The 17059-nt window shown below is 42.5% G+C and overlaps 1 long non-coding RNA gene across 1 annotated transcript; it reads right to left on the bottom strand.

Moving 5' to 3' along the window:
* Positions 1 to 13454: 13454 nt before the first annotated feature.
* LOC141116853 (uncharacterized) lies at positions 13455 to 15498 on the bottom strand. The gene is made up of 2 exons (XR_012237061.1): positions 15138 to 15498; positions 13455 to 14853 (listed from the first exon to the last, which is right to left on the bottom strand). It is a non-coding gene; the product is annotated as an uncharacterized lncRNA (long non-coding RNA).
* Between the last annotated feature and the right edge of the window lie 1561 nt (positions 15499 to 17059).

Below are 17059 nucleotides of genomic sequence, written 5' to 3'. Positions count from 1 at the left end.
AATAATGATAAATATATATATTAAAAAAAAATTGTAAAAAAATTATGATAATAATAGGATAAGACCAGATGAATGGCAATAATTGTAAAACTAATGTTAAAAAACGATTAAATAAAAAATAAAATAAAAAAGGACTTATGAGTCAATCAGGTACCAGAACATAAAAATATATACCATAATTTGCCTTTATAATTATACACATTCTAATTAATTTATACATTATTTATATTTATTATGATTACTATGTCTAGTTTCAGCCCTGATGAAGAGGGATTATTTGGCCCTACAAAATGCTTTGGCTACCTTTTATCTTCCTGTTGTCAAAAGTAAATCATGATATTTTTTTTTATGTGGTGGTACCCGACTGACTCATTTGCCCTATTTTAATTATTTTTTTTAATGAATTTCAACATAAATGCAATTTATTCGGTCTTAACTTTTAAATAGTATGGCCATGATTTACTGTTTTTTAATATTTATGTAGCGCCCTGGGGTTTAGTCAGGGAGCTCCTTGCTAAGTTCCTTGTCAGGAGTAGCCACTGTAGTTAATTGCTAGGGATCCTCCCTATATTTGGCCTGGTTGTACTTTCCTCTTTTACCACTAGGTGGTCGGGCACTTGAAGGTATTAGCTGAGAAGGACAACTCAAGGTCAGGTTATGGGTATATGGGGTATCTCAGCCAATGGACAGGGATTTTGTTGAATCCCTTGGCCTGCTGGGAAAGCCTATATATTCAGGGGAGGTCAGGTGATCCAGGTTCTTGTGTGCCACCCGGACCGCCGTCTGGGTGGACCAGTGTCATTTGCCCTGGGCTACTAGATTAGGCCTATCCCGGGGGAATCAGGCTGCCAGGCTTGGTGAGGGCCTATCCTGAAGTAAGAGGGCAGCGAGGTCAGTGGTCGGAGGTAAAAGGAAAGCTGTCACCATAAAGGGACCAACCACCTTTACCAGGGATCACAGTGAGTAACTGAAGCAAGTACCAGAGCAGTATTCTCACCGAACGGGCACGGTGGAGAATCTGGAACCTTCAGGCGGTGATCAAGTCAGGGACCCAACCAGCGGAGGTGACACTTGCAGAGCAGCCTTGTGTGTCAAGCTAGGGACCGAGCCGGTCAGCAGGGGTGAAGCTTTAAGGTATCCGAAGTGCCAAGCTAGGTACCCAGCAGGGAAGCGTGGGTAACACTTGAAGGAGATACCACCGCAAAAGCCTTGAGGAGCTCACAGGATTCAGAGTAGTGAATCAGAGGGTCCAGTGAGGGACCAGGAGCTCAAGGGGGTTGAAGAACTACAAGGAGAAGTTGTAGTACAGCTAAGAGAACTGTTACTTTGAGTTAGGAACTGTTCAAGTACTGTTACCATAGGAGACAGCAATCCTGCACGTGTAGAAGTGGCACCTATATGGGGCCTTTCCCTGTACGTCTGTCCTCCTGTTGAAGTCTCGGAGTCTACCAATTGAAATTGTAACTACTTAAGGATGTCCTGGCCTTAAACCCTTTTTCCCTTGCAAAATATAAAAAGGACTGTCAAAGAAATAAAACCTGTTTTACATCCAAGAAGTGTCTGGTGCCCAATGACCCACTATGCCTCACAAACCACCACATATTGAAGGATGTCAGCTATCTTTGGCATTGAAGGTTCTCATTAGACTGGAAGAGGTAAGAGATTCTGCTACATTTGGCGCCCAACGTGGAGCTAAGGTGTTGTCCTTGCAGCAGTCGCCCATAGCAACCGGCTTCAGCTCCAACGGGATTTTTGCCTGGCTCCGTGGGAAGGTGGCAAGTATTTTTTTCCCTTCTTATAGACTGTGTTGTTGTGTGTACTATCAATGTGGGGAAGAACCACCAAATTTCATTGCTCGTGGGCAAGAATCAGCCTGGTTTTTTGACACTTTCTGCCAGCTCTGTAAGGGTTAAAACAGGCCCCAAAATGCACTCAATTACAGTCTTGGCATGTCACAGCAACAAGGAGGTGGGCACCACAGTTCCCAAGAAACATTTTCACCAATCCGTTGGCAGGGTGAGGAGTTACGCTCTGCAGAAGAGGATAAGGTAGTGCCCTCAAATGTGTCTGATTGTGGGTTAGTGATTAGGGCGTCCAGGGAACTTATTTGAGACATTAATTGGGATTTCCTCCGCTTGAGGTTGGCCTTTCTGGATACTGTCTTTGTCTGGTCGGATACCATTGGCAGGGCAGCTTGGCGGGGGGCCCGGTCTGTTGCTCGGATCAACAAGGCCAGGATTAAGGTCAACAAGGCTGTGGCAAAATTTGTTGTTCGTAATAGGGGGCTGGTGGTTCACTGCGGAGATTTGGAAGGGGACAATGGCCTGTATTTGAGGGGAGACGGGGTACACCTGTCAGCGGTGGGCATAGACATGTGGTTTCTGGGTCTCCAGGTGGGGCTTCAGTGGGCCTTGAGGCTGTGGAGGTGCGCCCACGCGTGAGATTTCACTGGTGGGCATTTGTGGCAGGGGTCTCGGGTTCTTGAAGGTCGGAATGTTGGAAGGAATACAGTATGTGGTGTGGAACGGGTTGGGCCTATCTCGGTATGGGTACCTTCCCTATTATGAAAATAATGGGCTATTGGTCATCGGGATGCATCGGGCAAAAAGTTGGTAATAGTTTGTCCCTGGGTAGGAGGTGGTGGTACAGCCAATGCGATAGAAAACCTTCCATCAGGAACCTTAGACATAGCAGTTAAAGCAGGTACAAAAAGTTGGGATATATATATACATACATATAAGGAATTTATTTTATAGAAAATATTTTGTTATGGTTGTTAATAAAGGGGCCATACAGCCATTTAATCCAGAAGGAGTTGTGTATTTCTTTATTAGGTAGTTGATAAATAATGTAGTGCTAACAAGTGCACACATATATCAATATATAAGTGAATAGTGCCAAAAACAATTATACAGAAATAACACAAATGTAAATGTGAGAAGTCCAATGGATGTGAAAGTCTTGAGAAGGGCCATATGCGTCAACCACCAAAAGATGATGAATCAAAGATGGAATAAGCTGGCACTGTCCAGCATAAGAAGCATCAAGGATGGTATATCTTCAACCAAATAAAGGGGAAGTATATCTACTCTTACCGGAACAGGTGGACTTGAGTGTCAGTGACGAGTCATAAAGGTGAAGGTCCCGAAATCGTCAGATCAACGGAATTCCAAGGGACCCAGGGCCTACAAACACGACTCCAGGGGTGTTATGGATAACCACCCAACCTAATCTCAGATGAAAGGAACACCAAGGCTGGACCTTAGGCGTGGAAAGACCAACTGGACCACAAAGAAACTCTCATCCGAAACGTTATGTAAAGAAAAAATGCTTCCATATGGTATTGCCCCAGTTGAAATCCTTTGGGATGAAATGCATTGGGATTGGCTTTCTGCTCCTCACATTGCCCTTATTTTTATTCTGTGATCACAGTTTTTATTCCTATCGTTGTATGACGGTTTTTAGAAATAAAAAATCTATTTTTTTGACCTACACCATATGGAAGCATTTTTTCTTTACATAACGTTTCGGATGATAGTTCCTTTGTGATCCAGTTGGTCTTTCCACACCTAAGGTCCAGCCCTGGTGTTCCCTTCATCTGAGGTTCGTTTGGGTGGTTATCCATAACATCCCTGGAGTCGTGTTTGGAGGCCCTGGGTCCCTTGGAGTTCCGCCAATTTCGGAACCCTCGCCTTTATGACTTGTTGTCGCTGACACTCGAGTCCCCCTGTTCCGGTAAGAGTAGATATACTTCCCCTTTTTTTGGTTGAAGATATACCATCCTTGATGCTTCTTATGCCGGATAGTGCCAGCCTATTCCATCTTTGATTTATCATCTTTTGGTGGTTGACGCATATGGCCCTATGCTGTCAGCCAGCGCAGCTCCGCTGATCAGCAGTGCCAGATTCGGAGGGTACGGAGATTCTAAGACCCTGCCGCGGCTGTCCAAAATACAGTGAATCAAAATAAAGAGGGTAGCATCAGATTATGGATATTTTGTAACCATACATACCAGCTCATCTGGAAGAGGAGATATTTGAAAAAGAGGCTCAGTGGGTGGATGAGGCTGTCCGCAGTATTCTACACATTCCTCTCCACTTGGACTTTCCTAAGCTGTCCCCTAAAATGGCTGCAAAGTACCAATCTGTAGTGAACACCTGGGGCTATGAACGGAAGGTTAACTTGGACAGTGTGGGCATTCGCAGACTGGACAAAAGGGACCTCAAAAGAATTGTCACTACGGTGAACGCCAAGGGAGAAACCTTGATCCTGCCTGATCCTCAGTACTACTGGTAGCGGCAACAGGAAAAGATCGATGTCTTTTTTGTGGATTACAAATATGGATTGTGTGATGACAAGGACGCTCTGCTGATAGTTGCCTTGCGCACCCATTTGAAATGTTATTACTGGGAAAATCTCAGAAAGCTGTGACGCCAGGACTGTGCTGGACTGAATACTACTGGCAGTTACAGAAAGCGATCATTTGAGCCCCTTGGCCAAATGATTAAAAGTTGTAGGGGATGTTTCACCCTGAAGAGCGATCTGTGTACTTCAGCAGGTTGCCGGTTGAAAAAAAATGATGAAGAAAGTTGTCTTTGGCTGCCAGGTGGGCAGACTGAAGATATCGTTGCAAGGGGGCCTGTGTCCCGAAGAGTGGTCCCTTGCAATTTGGGCCGACTGTTTGTTGCTTTAAATGCAGTCATGCCCTGTGCCCAGCGTTTCCTTTTGAAGAAGAAAAGGAACTGCTGGGAAATGTAGTCCATTGGAAACAAAAGTTAATGGACGGTAACCGGTCATGGACACTAACCATGTAGTTAGTTAGAGTAGGCTGTGATAAGGAAATGATTGCCTATTCCTTCAAATAATGGACTCATGCATATATATCAGGAAGGTCACTGATCAAAGTATTGCTAAAAGTTTATAGTTCTATGCTGATTATGAAAGGGGGTGGCATGCTTACAGAGAATAGGGTCTGCTTTCAAAAATGTAAATAATGTAAACATACATATAGGATGTTCTTACGTTTCGTGCTGCTCTCGGCTCAGGACCAGTTTAAATCAATGTGTACATATCGCACAAGGCTCTTATAGGATAGGATGCTTTTGCATTGTTTTTTTCTTTCTTTCAGGTGTTGCTGAGTCGGTGCGTCTTTCTTGGCCAAGAAAAGATAGGGATCTAGCCGGATCACAACACTAACTATGTGTACATTGTTACCATTGTAAATATTAGATAGATAGTCAGGGAGCAATGCTATTGCCTTACTGCCTTGAAATGTAAATAATTATTTTTGATATCCCAATGTCATACGTAACTAACTATTTCATGTTTGATACTAATGCCTATTCATGTGGTACACCAAATACATTTGTTATACTGTTATACAGTTAACCCTTTCCTGTTTCCCTACCCATCCCAGCTTTTGCCAGGACATCCGCTTTAAGGCTTGGGATCTCAAATTATTTTTTTTATGCAATCTCCAAGACGTAGTTTCTTGGGCAGGGGGGGGATGTAGCACCCTGGGGTTTATTCAGGGAGCTCCTCGCTAAGTTCCTTGTCAGGAGTAGCTACTGTAGTTAATTGCCAGGGATCCTTTGATTTCTCCCTAAGTTTGGCCTGGTTGTACTTTTCTCTTCTACCACTAGGTGGCCGGGCACTTGGAGGTATTAGATTGAGAAGGACAACTCAAGGTCAGGTTATGGGTATATGGGGTATCTCAGCCAATGGGCAGGGATTTTGTTGAATCCCTTGGCCTGCTGGAAAAGCCTATATGTTCAGGGGAGGTCAGGTGATCCAGGCTCTTGTGTGCCACCCAGACTGCCGTCTGAGTGGATGAGTGTCATTTGCCCTGGGCTGCTAGGCCGGAGATTGGGTCTATCTTGGGGCATCAGGCTGCCAGGCTGTGTGAGGGCCTATCCTGAAGTAAGAGGGCAGCGCAGGGTTGGGACTGCGGCTTGCAATGATGGTGCCAGCCGGAGAACCTGTCAGTGGTCGGAGGAAGAAGGGAAACTGTCGCCACAAAGGAACCAGCCACCTTTACCAGGGACCACAGTGAGTAACTGAAGCAAGTACCGGAGCAGTATTCTCACCGAACGGGCATGGTGGAGAATCTGGAACTTTCAGGCGGTGATCAAGTCAGGGACCCAACCAGCGGAGGTGACGCTTGCAGAGCAGCCTTGTGTGCCAAGCTAGGGACCGAGCCAGTTAGCAGGGGTGAAGCTTGAAAGTATCCGAAGTGCCAAGCTAGGGACCCAGCACAGAAGTGTGGGTGAAGCTTGAGGGAGATACCACCGCAAATGCCTTGAGGAGCTCACGGGATTCAGAGTAGTAAATCAGAGGGTCCAGAGAGGGACCAGGAGATTAAGGGGGCTGAAGAACTGCAAGGAGTTAGTACAGCTGAGAAAACTGTTACTTTGAGTTAGGAACTGTTTAAATACTGTTACCATAGGAGACAGCAATCCTGCACGTGCAGAAGTGGCACCTTGCTGGGGCCTTTGCCTGTACGGCTGTCTTCCTGTTGAAGTCTCGGAGTCTGCCAATTGAAATTGCAACAACTTAAGGGTGCCCTGGCCCTAACCCTCTTTTCCTTGCAAAATATAAAAAGGACTGTCAAAGGAATAAAACCTCTTTTACATCCAAGAAGTGTCTGGCACCCAATGACTTTTACCACCTTTGAACCCACTATGCCTCACAACCCACCACATATTGAAGGATCTCAGCTATCTTTGGCCTTGAAGGTTCTCATTAGACTGGAAGAGGTAAGAGATTCTGCTACATTTATCATGATTATTGATATGTCTTGTGTCAGCCCTGATGAAAGGGGATTTTTTGGCCCCCAAAATGCTTTGGCCACCTTTGATCTTCCTGTTGTCAAAAGTAAATCATGGTAAATCTTTTTATGTGCTGGTACCCAATTGACTCATATGCCCTATTTTAATTATTTTTTAAATTAATTTTAACAAAAAAATACAATTTTCTGGTCTTAACATTTTATTATTATGACCATTATTAAAAATGTTTATATTTATCATGATTTCTAATATGTCTTGTTTCAGCCCTGATGAATGGGGATTGTTCGGCCTCTGAAATGCGTTGACTACCTTTTAACTTCCCGTTGTCAAAAGTAAATCAGGTTATATCTCCTTATGTACTCATATACCCTATTTAATTATTTTTTGAATGACTCTGAATAAAAATACAATTTATCCGGTCTTACATTTTTATTGTTATGACCATGATTTACTGATATGTCTTGTTTTAATGAGCCAGTCTATCGACACCTGTGCTATGCCTCTCCAGATGCTCCCTACCAGTCTGATCCTGCACCACCTATATCCACTACGGGTGCCTTCACACCGTCTACTGCTGAACCTGACCTGCTCTGCCCCAAGTGTACTTTGTTCTCCTTTTGACGTTCTTGCCAGCAATCCTGAGGACTACCCAGTTGGACACTTCCTGGAGCAGCCACCTGTGGACCAGTCCATCGGTACCCTTGCCATTACTCTCCAGTTGCTCCTTACCAGTCTGATCCTGCACCACCTTCATCACTACGGGTGCCATCAAACTGCCTACTGATGAACCTGACCTTCCACACCCCAAATATACATTGTGTTCCTGCTGTTCCTTGGCTGCCTGCCTGAGAACTAACCAGTTGGACACTTCCTGGAGCAGCCACCAGAGAACCAGTCTATGGGCACCTGTGCCATGCCTCTCCAGATGCTCCCTACCAGTCTGAGCCTCACCACCTTTACCCACTATGAGTGTAATCACACTGCCTAGTGCCTACTGCTGAGCCTAACCTGCTCCAACCCAAGTGTGTTTTGTGTCCCTGTTGACATCCTTGCCAGCCTACCTGAGAACTACCCAGTTGGACAATTCCTGGAGAAGCTACCAGTGAACCAGTCTATGAGCACCCTTGCTTTGCCTTTCCAATTGCTCCCTACCAGTCCTATTCTGCATCACTTTCATCCATTATGAGTGTCAGCACACCACCTACTGCTGAACCTGACCTGCTCCACCCCAAGTGTATTTTGGGTTCTTGCTGATGTCCTTTCCAACCTGCCTGAGATCTACCCATTTGGATACTTCCTACAGAAGCCGCCAGAGAACCAGTCTATCAGCACCTATGCTTCTTTGAGCCTTGCACTTCTTGTCATCACCTCCAAAGGTGTTTGGACCATAGCCACAAGGGAAGCCCTCTTGTCACCTTGGCCTTCAACCAGGTACGTGACAATGGTACCGCTGCTGAGGTTTAATCAGAAAGCCCAACCAATGATCCCTGGCTGGCAGTTGAGTCCTTATATTTACCATGTCTTGGATTTACCTGTTGAAAGCCAGGCGCGCTCAGTCCTGCTCAGTCTTCACCACGAGCACTCAAAATTCACCTACATTCGTTATTGGCTTATACTGCCGTTCATATCCCACCCTTGAACCTGCCAAAAAAATTGAGAAGACCGAGAATGAGAATGTGCCGAATTCCACCTCTGTTTTATAAGGATGCCCCAAAGAGTAACTTTTTCTAATCCGGTTTACTGATCGCTTAATACACACGTTTCCAACTAGGCATTCAACCATCAACTCCAGAGCACAGATAACGGCCGTAGGAATGTGTATAGGAAACAGATGTTGGGTCTGACTGTTGTTGTGTTTCGAATTGTGGCTGAACTCACAGCAGAAAAGAGAAACAAATGTATTAGGCAAATTATGGGGATTATTCAATTTTTTATACAGAGATCCCTAGTGTTGTTTGAAATGGGTTGCAGGAGGATGAAAGGTTAAATAAAAACCCACCCCACTCCTTCCCACCAATCCACTGTTTTTTTGGGATGAATTTTCTTCTTTATTTCTCTAATATCCACAAGACCATTAGCACTGCAATCCTAAGGCTCCACCTCTGCAGTCTGGCCCAACCCCGACCAGTCTTGTTGCTCCCCCTTGTTATGACATCATCATGGAGTCTTCAAGACTCCAACCAGAAAATGAGCTACAATGAGTATGCTAATAGGAGGAGAGAGCAGAGTGACAAAGAGATGAGCTCATCCGTCTACTGCTTTTCCTTTCACTGTACAGTCACTGGTTGGGGGCTTGTCCGGGACAGCCTGGGCTTGGAGGAAGTGGGTTAAATGATGCTGACTTTCAATCAACCGAGAAAGCCATGGAAACATCTCTGATTTGAAAGTGAATACTTCAGCAGAAGCCAATCTTTTACTTTTTACCAGAATTGTGCTGTAACTCCACACAGTAAGTGAGCAATGAGGGGATATTTTTATATAATTCCAACTCTGATCATACAGATGTAAAACCTTATCTGGACGAAGGATGGGCTCTGTGTTCACAAAACATTCCAACATTTGTGTGTATCATCCATCAGTCCTCCTTTCAAAAGTCTGTGTGTATCAGATGTGGCATCCTTCTACCAGGCGTATCTATCTATCTATCTATCTATCTATCTATCTATCTATCTATCTATCTATCTATCTATCTATCTATCTATCTATCTATCTATCTATCTATCTATCTATCATTTTTTTCTTTCTCCCATATCTAAATATTTGCTATCTCTTTCTTTCTTTTTTTTCTTTTTCTTTTTCTTTTTCTTTTTCTTTTTCTTTTTCTTTTTCTTTTTCTTTTTCTTTTTCTTTTTCTTTTTCTTTCTTTCTTTCTTTCTTTCTTTCTTTCTTTCTTTCTTTCTTTCTTTCTTTCTTTCTTTCTTTCTTTCTTTCTTTCTTTCTTTCTTTCTTTCTTTCTTTCTTTCTTTCTTTCTTTCTTTCTTCAGATATTTAGATATGGGAGAGATGGATAGATAGGGATGGGCTCTGTGTTCACAAAACATTCCAACATTTGTGTGTATCATCCATCAGTCCTCCTTCCAAAAGTCTGTGAGTATCAGATGTATAGAATCGCCTTCTACCAGGCGATTCTATCTATCTATCTATCTATCTATCTATCTATCTATCTATCTATCTATCTATCTATCTATCTATCTATCTATCTATCTATCTATCATTTTTTTCCTCTCTCCCATATCTAAATATTTGCTATCTCTTTCTTTCTTTCTTTCTTTCTTTCTTTCTTTCTTTCTTTCTTTCTTTCTTTCTTTCTTTCTTTCTTTCTTTCTTTCTTTCTTTCTTTCTCTCCTACCTATCTATCTGGTATCCTTCTTTTCTCTTTCTTTATCTCTCTCTCTCTCTCTCTCTCTCCCATATCTAAACTTTCTTTCTTTCTTTCGCTCTCTTTTCTTTCTCTTTCTTTCTTTCTTTCTTTCTTTCTTTCTTTCTTTCTTTCTTTCTTTCTTTCTTTCTTTCTTTCTTTCTTTCTTTCTTTCTTTCTTTCTATAATTTCTTTCTTTCTTTCTATAATTTCTATTCTATTCTGTTTATCCATCTATCTAGAAGGGATAATAGATATTTGGATATGAGATAGATAGATAGATAGATAGATAGATAGATAGATAGATAGATAGATAGAAAAAAGAAAAAGAAAGGACACCAGATAGATAGACAGGAGTAAGAAAGAAAGAAATAGATAGAACATTCCCCTGTGCGGATGGTAGGATGTCCCTTTAAGAAGGTGGCGGGGTCGGGGAGGGGACGGTGACGCCATTGTGACGGGGGTCTCGGGGGGAGAATTCAGGTCGGGGAGAGGAGAGTTGGGGAAGATCAGACTACAATGATAGGGGGAGGGGGAATGGACAGGTGAGGGATTAGTGATCCCTCCGGATCTCCTCTCTGACTCTCCTCTGCCGGGAATATACACATTGTATCCTTCCTCCTCCGGGGAAATAGTCCCTGTCAGCTGACTCCCCCCCCCCACCATACGTCTGATCACACAGAACCGTCCTCCATGTTCTGGATGGAGAAGAGAAGAGTTACAATGTATCCATAGACACATCTTCTTATCTTATTGATAAAGTTGGGGAGGGTTAGGAGAGGCTCCTTCACTTCCTGTCTGGTGCAAAGGTTGTCCCCTGGACAGGAAGTGATGGGAAATCTCTCTAAAGCTGGTCACACACACACACACACGATACAATCTGATTGTACAATCTTCTTTACCAAAACTGTAATATCCATTTTCATTGCATAGCTTATCTTCGACCCTGTGATGTCATCACTGGGTCTCTGTACTTCTCAATGCAACACAAGCAGTTCATGGCTGGTGGGAGGGACCGGCAGGGGGCCTTGATGCAAGCAGTGGGAGGAGTTATGCAACTATCAAAACGCCTTGATGGGTGGGTGTCAGTCTGGAGGAGTGGGCATTCCCGAGCAGGCTAGGTAACGCCCTTGTGTGATGCTGAGCCTCCACGAATGACAGAATGGAAAGCCAATGAACGAAAGGGGGCGGGGCCAGGGACAGTCAGGCTCCTTATACTGAGATGACACAACCAGTGACGGGACAAGGTCATCCAGCGCTCACAGCAAAGATGCCAAACTGCGTCCCCCCCCTTCCCTTAGGGTTAGGGCGCCCCATCCCTGCAATAAACCATTGCGCCCAGGGCAGCCTCCCCTCCTGCCCCCCCCATTCCCTTAAGGTTAGGGCGCCCCCATCCCTGCAATAAACCATTGCGCTCAGGGCAGCCGTCCCTCCTGCCCCCCTTCCCTTAGGGTTAGGGCGCCCCCATCCCTACAATAAACCATTGCGCCCAGGGCAGCCTCCCCTTCTGCCCCCCCATCCCCTTAAGGTTAGGGCGCCCCCATCCCTATAATAAACCATTGCGCCCAGGGCAGCCGTCCCTCCTGCCCCCCTTCCCTTAGGGTTAGGGTGCCCCCATCCCTATAATAAACCATTGCGCCCAGGGCAGCCGTCCCTCCTGCCCCCCTTCCCTTAGGGTTAGGGCGCCCCCATCCCTACAATAAACCATTGCGCCCAGGGCAGCCTCCCCTCCTGCCCTCCCATTCCCTTAAGGTTAGGGCGCCCCCATCCCTGCAATAAACCATTGCGCCCAGGGCAGCCGTCCCTCCTGCCCCTCTTCCCTTAGGGTTAGGGCGCCCCCATGCCTACAATAAACCATTGCGCCCAGGACAGCCGTCCCTCCTGCCCCCCTTCCCTTAGGGTTAGGGTGCACCCATCCATATAATAAACCATTGCGCCCAGGGCAGCCGTCCGCCCTGTACACAGCCATATAACTCCTGGTGCCTGTACAGCCTTTGGCTGTGTTCACAAAATGTCCGACACAGATCAGCCCCCTGCTGCTTCACCTTTGTGATTTGCTATCAGAAGAGATCGATCAGAAAAGAAATTGATCGCTTATCAAAGCGCGTATAGCCCACCACGAAACCCGATTGGTCAGGTAAGTAAAATGATCAAACCTTTTACATTGATCGGCAGCACTTTCATGAATATGATCGGATTTCGGTCAACTGGATTCTGGGATTGCATGGTGGAAAACAGAGATGCGATCAATAACTTTATGATCCCCAGTTTCGATCAAAATCTTTATTATCAATTGAAATCCACTTCCCTGTGGGTGGCGTATTGGTTGTTTGGGTTGTCAACTACAGATCGATTGTTCCTATTGGAAGAGATCGATTTGAAAATAAATCGATCGTTTATCGAAACACGCGTACGGCCAACCATAAGAGGGCAATTCCCTTGACTTTGGGAGATTTCCTCTAACTTCCGGTTGTGTCTTTGGGAAAGAAAGTGAAGGAAAATCCTCCCTAACCTGGCCGGGGGTTTTAACCCATCCCTACATGATTAAAAAAACAAAAACTTTTGACTATGGATCCATGTTGGTGTATCACAATTTGAATATATTTGTTAATCAACAGTTCCTGGTGATCCTGCCATAAGGATCCTTCTCCAAGCACTTCCTGTTATAGGGTGATAACGCTCCATCCCTGTCTCCCAACTGTGCACCTGTGTTGTCACCCTGTCACATGGGCTTGTGAGCATTTGTGAGGTCAGGCACTGATGTTGGACTAGAAGGCCTGGCTCGCAGTCTCCTCTCTAATTCATCCCAAAGGTGTTCTATCAGGTTGACGTCCCTATCCATGTGTCTGGTTACCCTAATCTACATGCGGGGTGCCGGACACATGGATTTCAATGGAGGGGGTGTTTTTTTTTTTGAAGCACGTGAGGCTCTGCCCCGAGCCTACCCAGTTGTGTGTCTATCTATCTATCTATCTATCTATCTATCTATCTATCTATCTATCTATCTATCTATCTATCTATCTATCTATCTATCTATCTATCTATCTATCTATCTATCTATCTATCTATCTATCTATCTATCTATCTATCTATCTCTTTCTACCTCTATCTAAATATCTGTTATCTCCTTATTTCTCTATCTATCTATCCATTTATCATTTTTTTTTTATCTCTCCCATATCTAAATATTTTCTTTCTTTCTTTCTTTCTTTCTTTCTTTCTTTCTTTCTTTCTTTCTTTCTTTCTTTCTTTCTTTCTTTCTTTCTTTCTTTCTTTCTTTCTATCTCTCTCTCTCCCATATCTAAATATTTTTCTCTTTCTTTCTTTCTTTCTTTCTTTCTTTCTTTCTTTCTTTCTTTCTTTCTTTCTTTCTTTCTTTCTTTCTTTCTTTCTTTCTTTCTTTCTTTCTCTCTCCCATATCTAAATAGTTTTCTCTTTCTTTCTTTCTTTCTTTCTTTCTTTCTTTCTTTCTTTCTTTCTTTCTTTCTTTCTTTCTTTCTTTCTTTCTTTCTTTCTTTCTTTCTCTCTCCCATATCTAAATAGTTTTCTCTTTCTTCCTTTCTTTCTTTCGTTCTTTCTTTCTTTCTTTCTTTCTTTCTTTCTTTCTTTCTTTCTTTCTTTCTTTCTTTCTTTCTTTCTTTTTCTCTCTCTCCTATATCTAAATATTTTTCTTTCTTTCTTTCTTTCTTTCTTTCTTTCTTTCTTTCTTTCTTTCTTTCTTTCTTTCTCCCATATCTAAATATTTTTCTCTTTCTTCCTTTCTTTTTCTTTCTTTCTTACTTTTTCTCTTTCTTTCTTTCTTTCTTTCTTTCTTTCTTTCTTTCTTTCTTTCTTTCTTTCTTTCTCTCTCCCATATCTAAATAGTTTTCTCTTTCTTTCTTTCTTTCTTTCTTTCTTTCTTTCTTTCTTTCTTTCTTTCTTTCTTTCTTTCTTTCTTTCTTTTTCTCTCTCTCCTATATCTAAATATTTTTCTTTCTTTCTTTCTTTCTTTCTTTCTTTCTTTCTTTCTTTCTTTCTTTCTTTCTTTCTTTCTTTCTTTCTTTCTTTCTTTCTTTCTCCCATATCTAAATATTTTTCTCTTTCTTCCTTTCTCTTTCTTTCTTTCTTTCTTTCTTTCTTTCTTTCTTTCTTTCTTTCTTTCTTTCTTTCTTTCTTTCTTTCTTTCTTTCTTTCTTTCTTTCTTTCTTTCTTTCTTTCTTTCTTTCTCGCCCATATCTAAATAGTTTTCTCTTTCTTCCTTTCTTTTTCTTTCTTTCTTACTTTTTCTCTTTCTTTCTTTCTTTCTTTCTTTCTTTCTTTCTTTCTTTCTTTCTTTCTTTCTTTCTTTCTTTCTTTCTTTCTTTCTTTCTTTCTTTCTTTCTTTCTTTCTTTCTCCCATATCTAAATATTTTTCTCTTTCTTCCTTTCTTTTTCTCTTTCTTTCTTTCTTTCTTTCTTTCTTTCTTTCTTTCTTTCTTTCTTTCTTTCTTTCTTTCTTTCTTTCTTTCTTTCTTTCTTTCTTTCTCTCTCTCTCCCATATCTAAATATTTTTCTCTTCTTTCTTTCTTTCTTTCTTTCTTTCTTTCTTTCTTTCTTTCTTTCTTTCTTTCTTTCTTTCTTTCTTTCTTTCTTTCTTTCTTTCTTTCTTTCTTTCTTTCTTTCTTTCTTTCTTTCTTTCTCACCCATATCTAAATAGTTTTCTCTTTCTTCCTTTCTTTTTCTTTCTTTCTTACTTTTTCTCTTTCTTTCTTTCTTTCTTTCTTTCTTTCTTTCTTTCTTTCTTTCTTTCTTTCTTTCTTTCTTTCTTTCTTTCTTTCTTTCTTTCTTTCTTTCTTTCTCTCTCTCTCTCCCATATCTAAATATTTTTCTCTTTCTTTCTTTCTTTCTTTCTTTCTTCCTTTCTTTCTTTCTTTCTTTCTTTCTTTCTTTCTTTCTTTCTTTCTTTCTTTCTTTCTTTCTTTCTTTCTTTCTTTCTTTCTTTCTTTCTCTCTCCCATATCTAAATAGTTTTACCTTTCTTCCTTTCTTTCTTTCTTTCTTTCTTTCTTTCTTTCTTTCTTTCTTTCTTTCTTTCTATTTCTCTCTCTCCTATATCTAAATATTTTTCTTTCTTTCTTTCTTTCTTTCTTTCTTTCTTTCTTTCTTTCTTTCTTTCTTTCTTTCTTTCTTTCTTTCTTTCTTTCTTTCTTTCTTTCTTTTCTTTTCTTTCTTTTCTTTTCTTTCTATCTCTCTATCTATCTGGTATAACAGATATTTGGATATGAGATAGAAAAAAAAGAAAAGTAAGGACACCAAATAGATAGACAGGAGTAAGAAAGAAAGAAATAGATAGAACATTCCCCTGTGCGGATGGTAGGATGTCCCTTTAAGAAGGTGGTGGGGTCGGGGAGGGGACGGTGACGCCATTGTGACGGGGGTCTCGGGGGGGGGAGAATTCAGGTCGGGGAGAGGAGAGTTGGGGAAGATCAGACTACAATGATGGGGGGGAGGGGGAATGGACAGGTGAGGGATTAGTGATCCATCTCTGACTCTCCTCTGCCGGGAATATGCACATTGTATCCTTCCTCCTCCGGGGAAATAGTGAGGCTCTAATAGGCTTCAAAATAAGGTTTAGAGCTTCTGCGCCCCAAGCCCACCCAATTGTGTGTCAGTAGCAAATTAATATTCGCTATATTAATATTCGCTCCTCCCGGCCAATCAGGAAAGCAGGTCCTGAGACCCAGCACCCCATTGGCTGAAAGGACAGGTGATCTTATTGGACGCCTAGGAGGAGGGAGGAGACTCATGGCGGAAGCCTCCGTAATGCAGAGGAGGAGGGGACGCGGTGAAAACCGCTGCCCGTCGCCTGTAGGAGTGCTGCCTGCCGTGACCTAGATGGGGTAAGTGCTGCCAGACCGACCCACGACCACCCGCTGCCACTGGCAAACCTACAATAAAGATCCTTGTCCAAGCACTTCCTGTTATAGGGTGACAACGCTCTGTCCCTGTCTCCTAATTGCACTGATGTTGTCACCCTGTCACATAGCTCCCAACTGTCCCTGATTTCGAGGGACTGTCTCTGATTTGGAGCAATGTCCCTCTGTCCCTCATTCCTTCTCATTTGTCCCTCATTTTGGTCTGATCTATATAGTTGTATATAAAATGCACTTTTTATCTTTCAAAAAGTGTTTTCCATTGCTAAACCTTTCATCTGATTTCTAAAGTGGTAAAAAAAAGCACTTGTGGGTTTAGCCAATTTTGTATTTTTTTTGTACAATTCTCCTTTAAGGGGGCGTGGCAAGGGGTGTGTCCTATGCCTGCATACTTTTTCTGATAGGTGTCCCTCATTCCCATCTCAAAAAGTTGGGAGGAGTGCTATCACATGGGCTGCAAGTGACCCTTCCATACTCATATTACATGGTGCACGGTCCACTGTTGTCACCATATCAGGAAATCCTCCCAGCCACCGGCGAAGGGCATGAAGTGGCTGCAAACAGGCTGCAGAAGATCAGAAGATGCAAAGGATGAGGAAAGGGTGAAAAAAAAAAAAAAAAGGATTTTATTTTAAAAAATGGAAATTGTTTATGACACTTGGACTTAGGGCCTGCTCACATGTGTGTGTGTGTTTTTAAAACTCTACAACGCACCTGCGCGCCAAAAGTGCATAAAAAAATTGTTCCTATTAAAAGATATGAAGCTGTTCTCCCGTTACTGTGCTTTTGAAAAGTCGCTTCATCTGCTGTGCGTTCCCAAAAAAAAAAAAAAAAGGCCTTTCATTCTAGTTAATGGTAGAAAAAACACGCAAGAAGTGCGTTTTTTTTATTTTTTATTTTATTTTTTAGTCACATGTCCATTTATCCCAGTGCCGCCATGTCATTGGTGCGTTTTACCTGATGACGAAAAAAAAACCACACACAAAACACATATAAAGCGCACTGTGCATTGATATTTAGTGC

Source organism: Aquarana catesbeiana, linkage group LG13 (assembly GCF_042186555.1).
Source record: "Aquarana catesbeiana isolate 2022-GZ linkage group LG13, ASM4218655v1, whole genome shotgun sequence".
NCBI lineage: Eukaryota > Metazoa > Chordata > Amphibia > Anura > Ranidae > Aquarana > Aquarana catesbeiana.
Note: the sequence above shows the minus strand (reverse complement) of the source record. Positions and strands in the feature narration are given on the sequence as shown.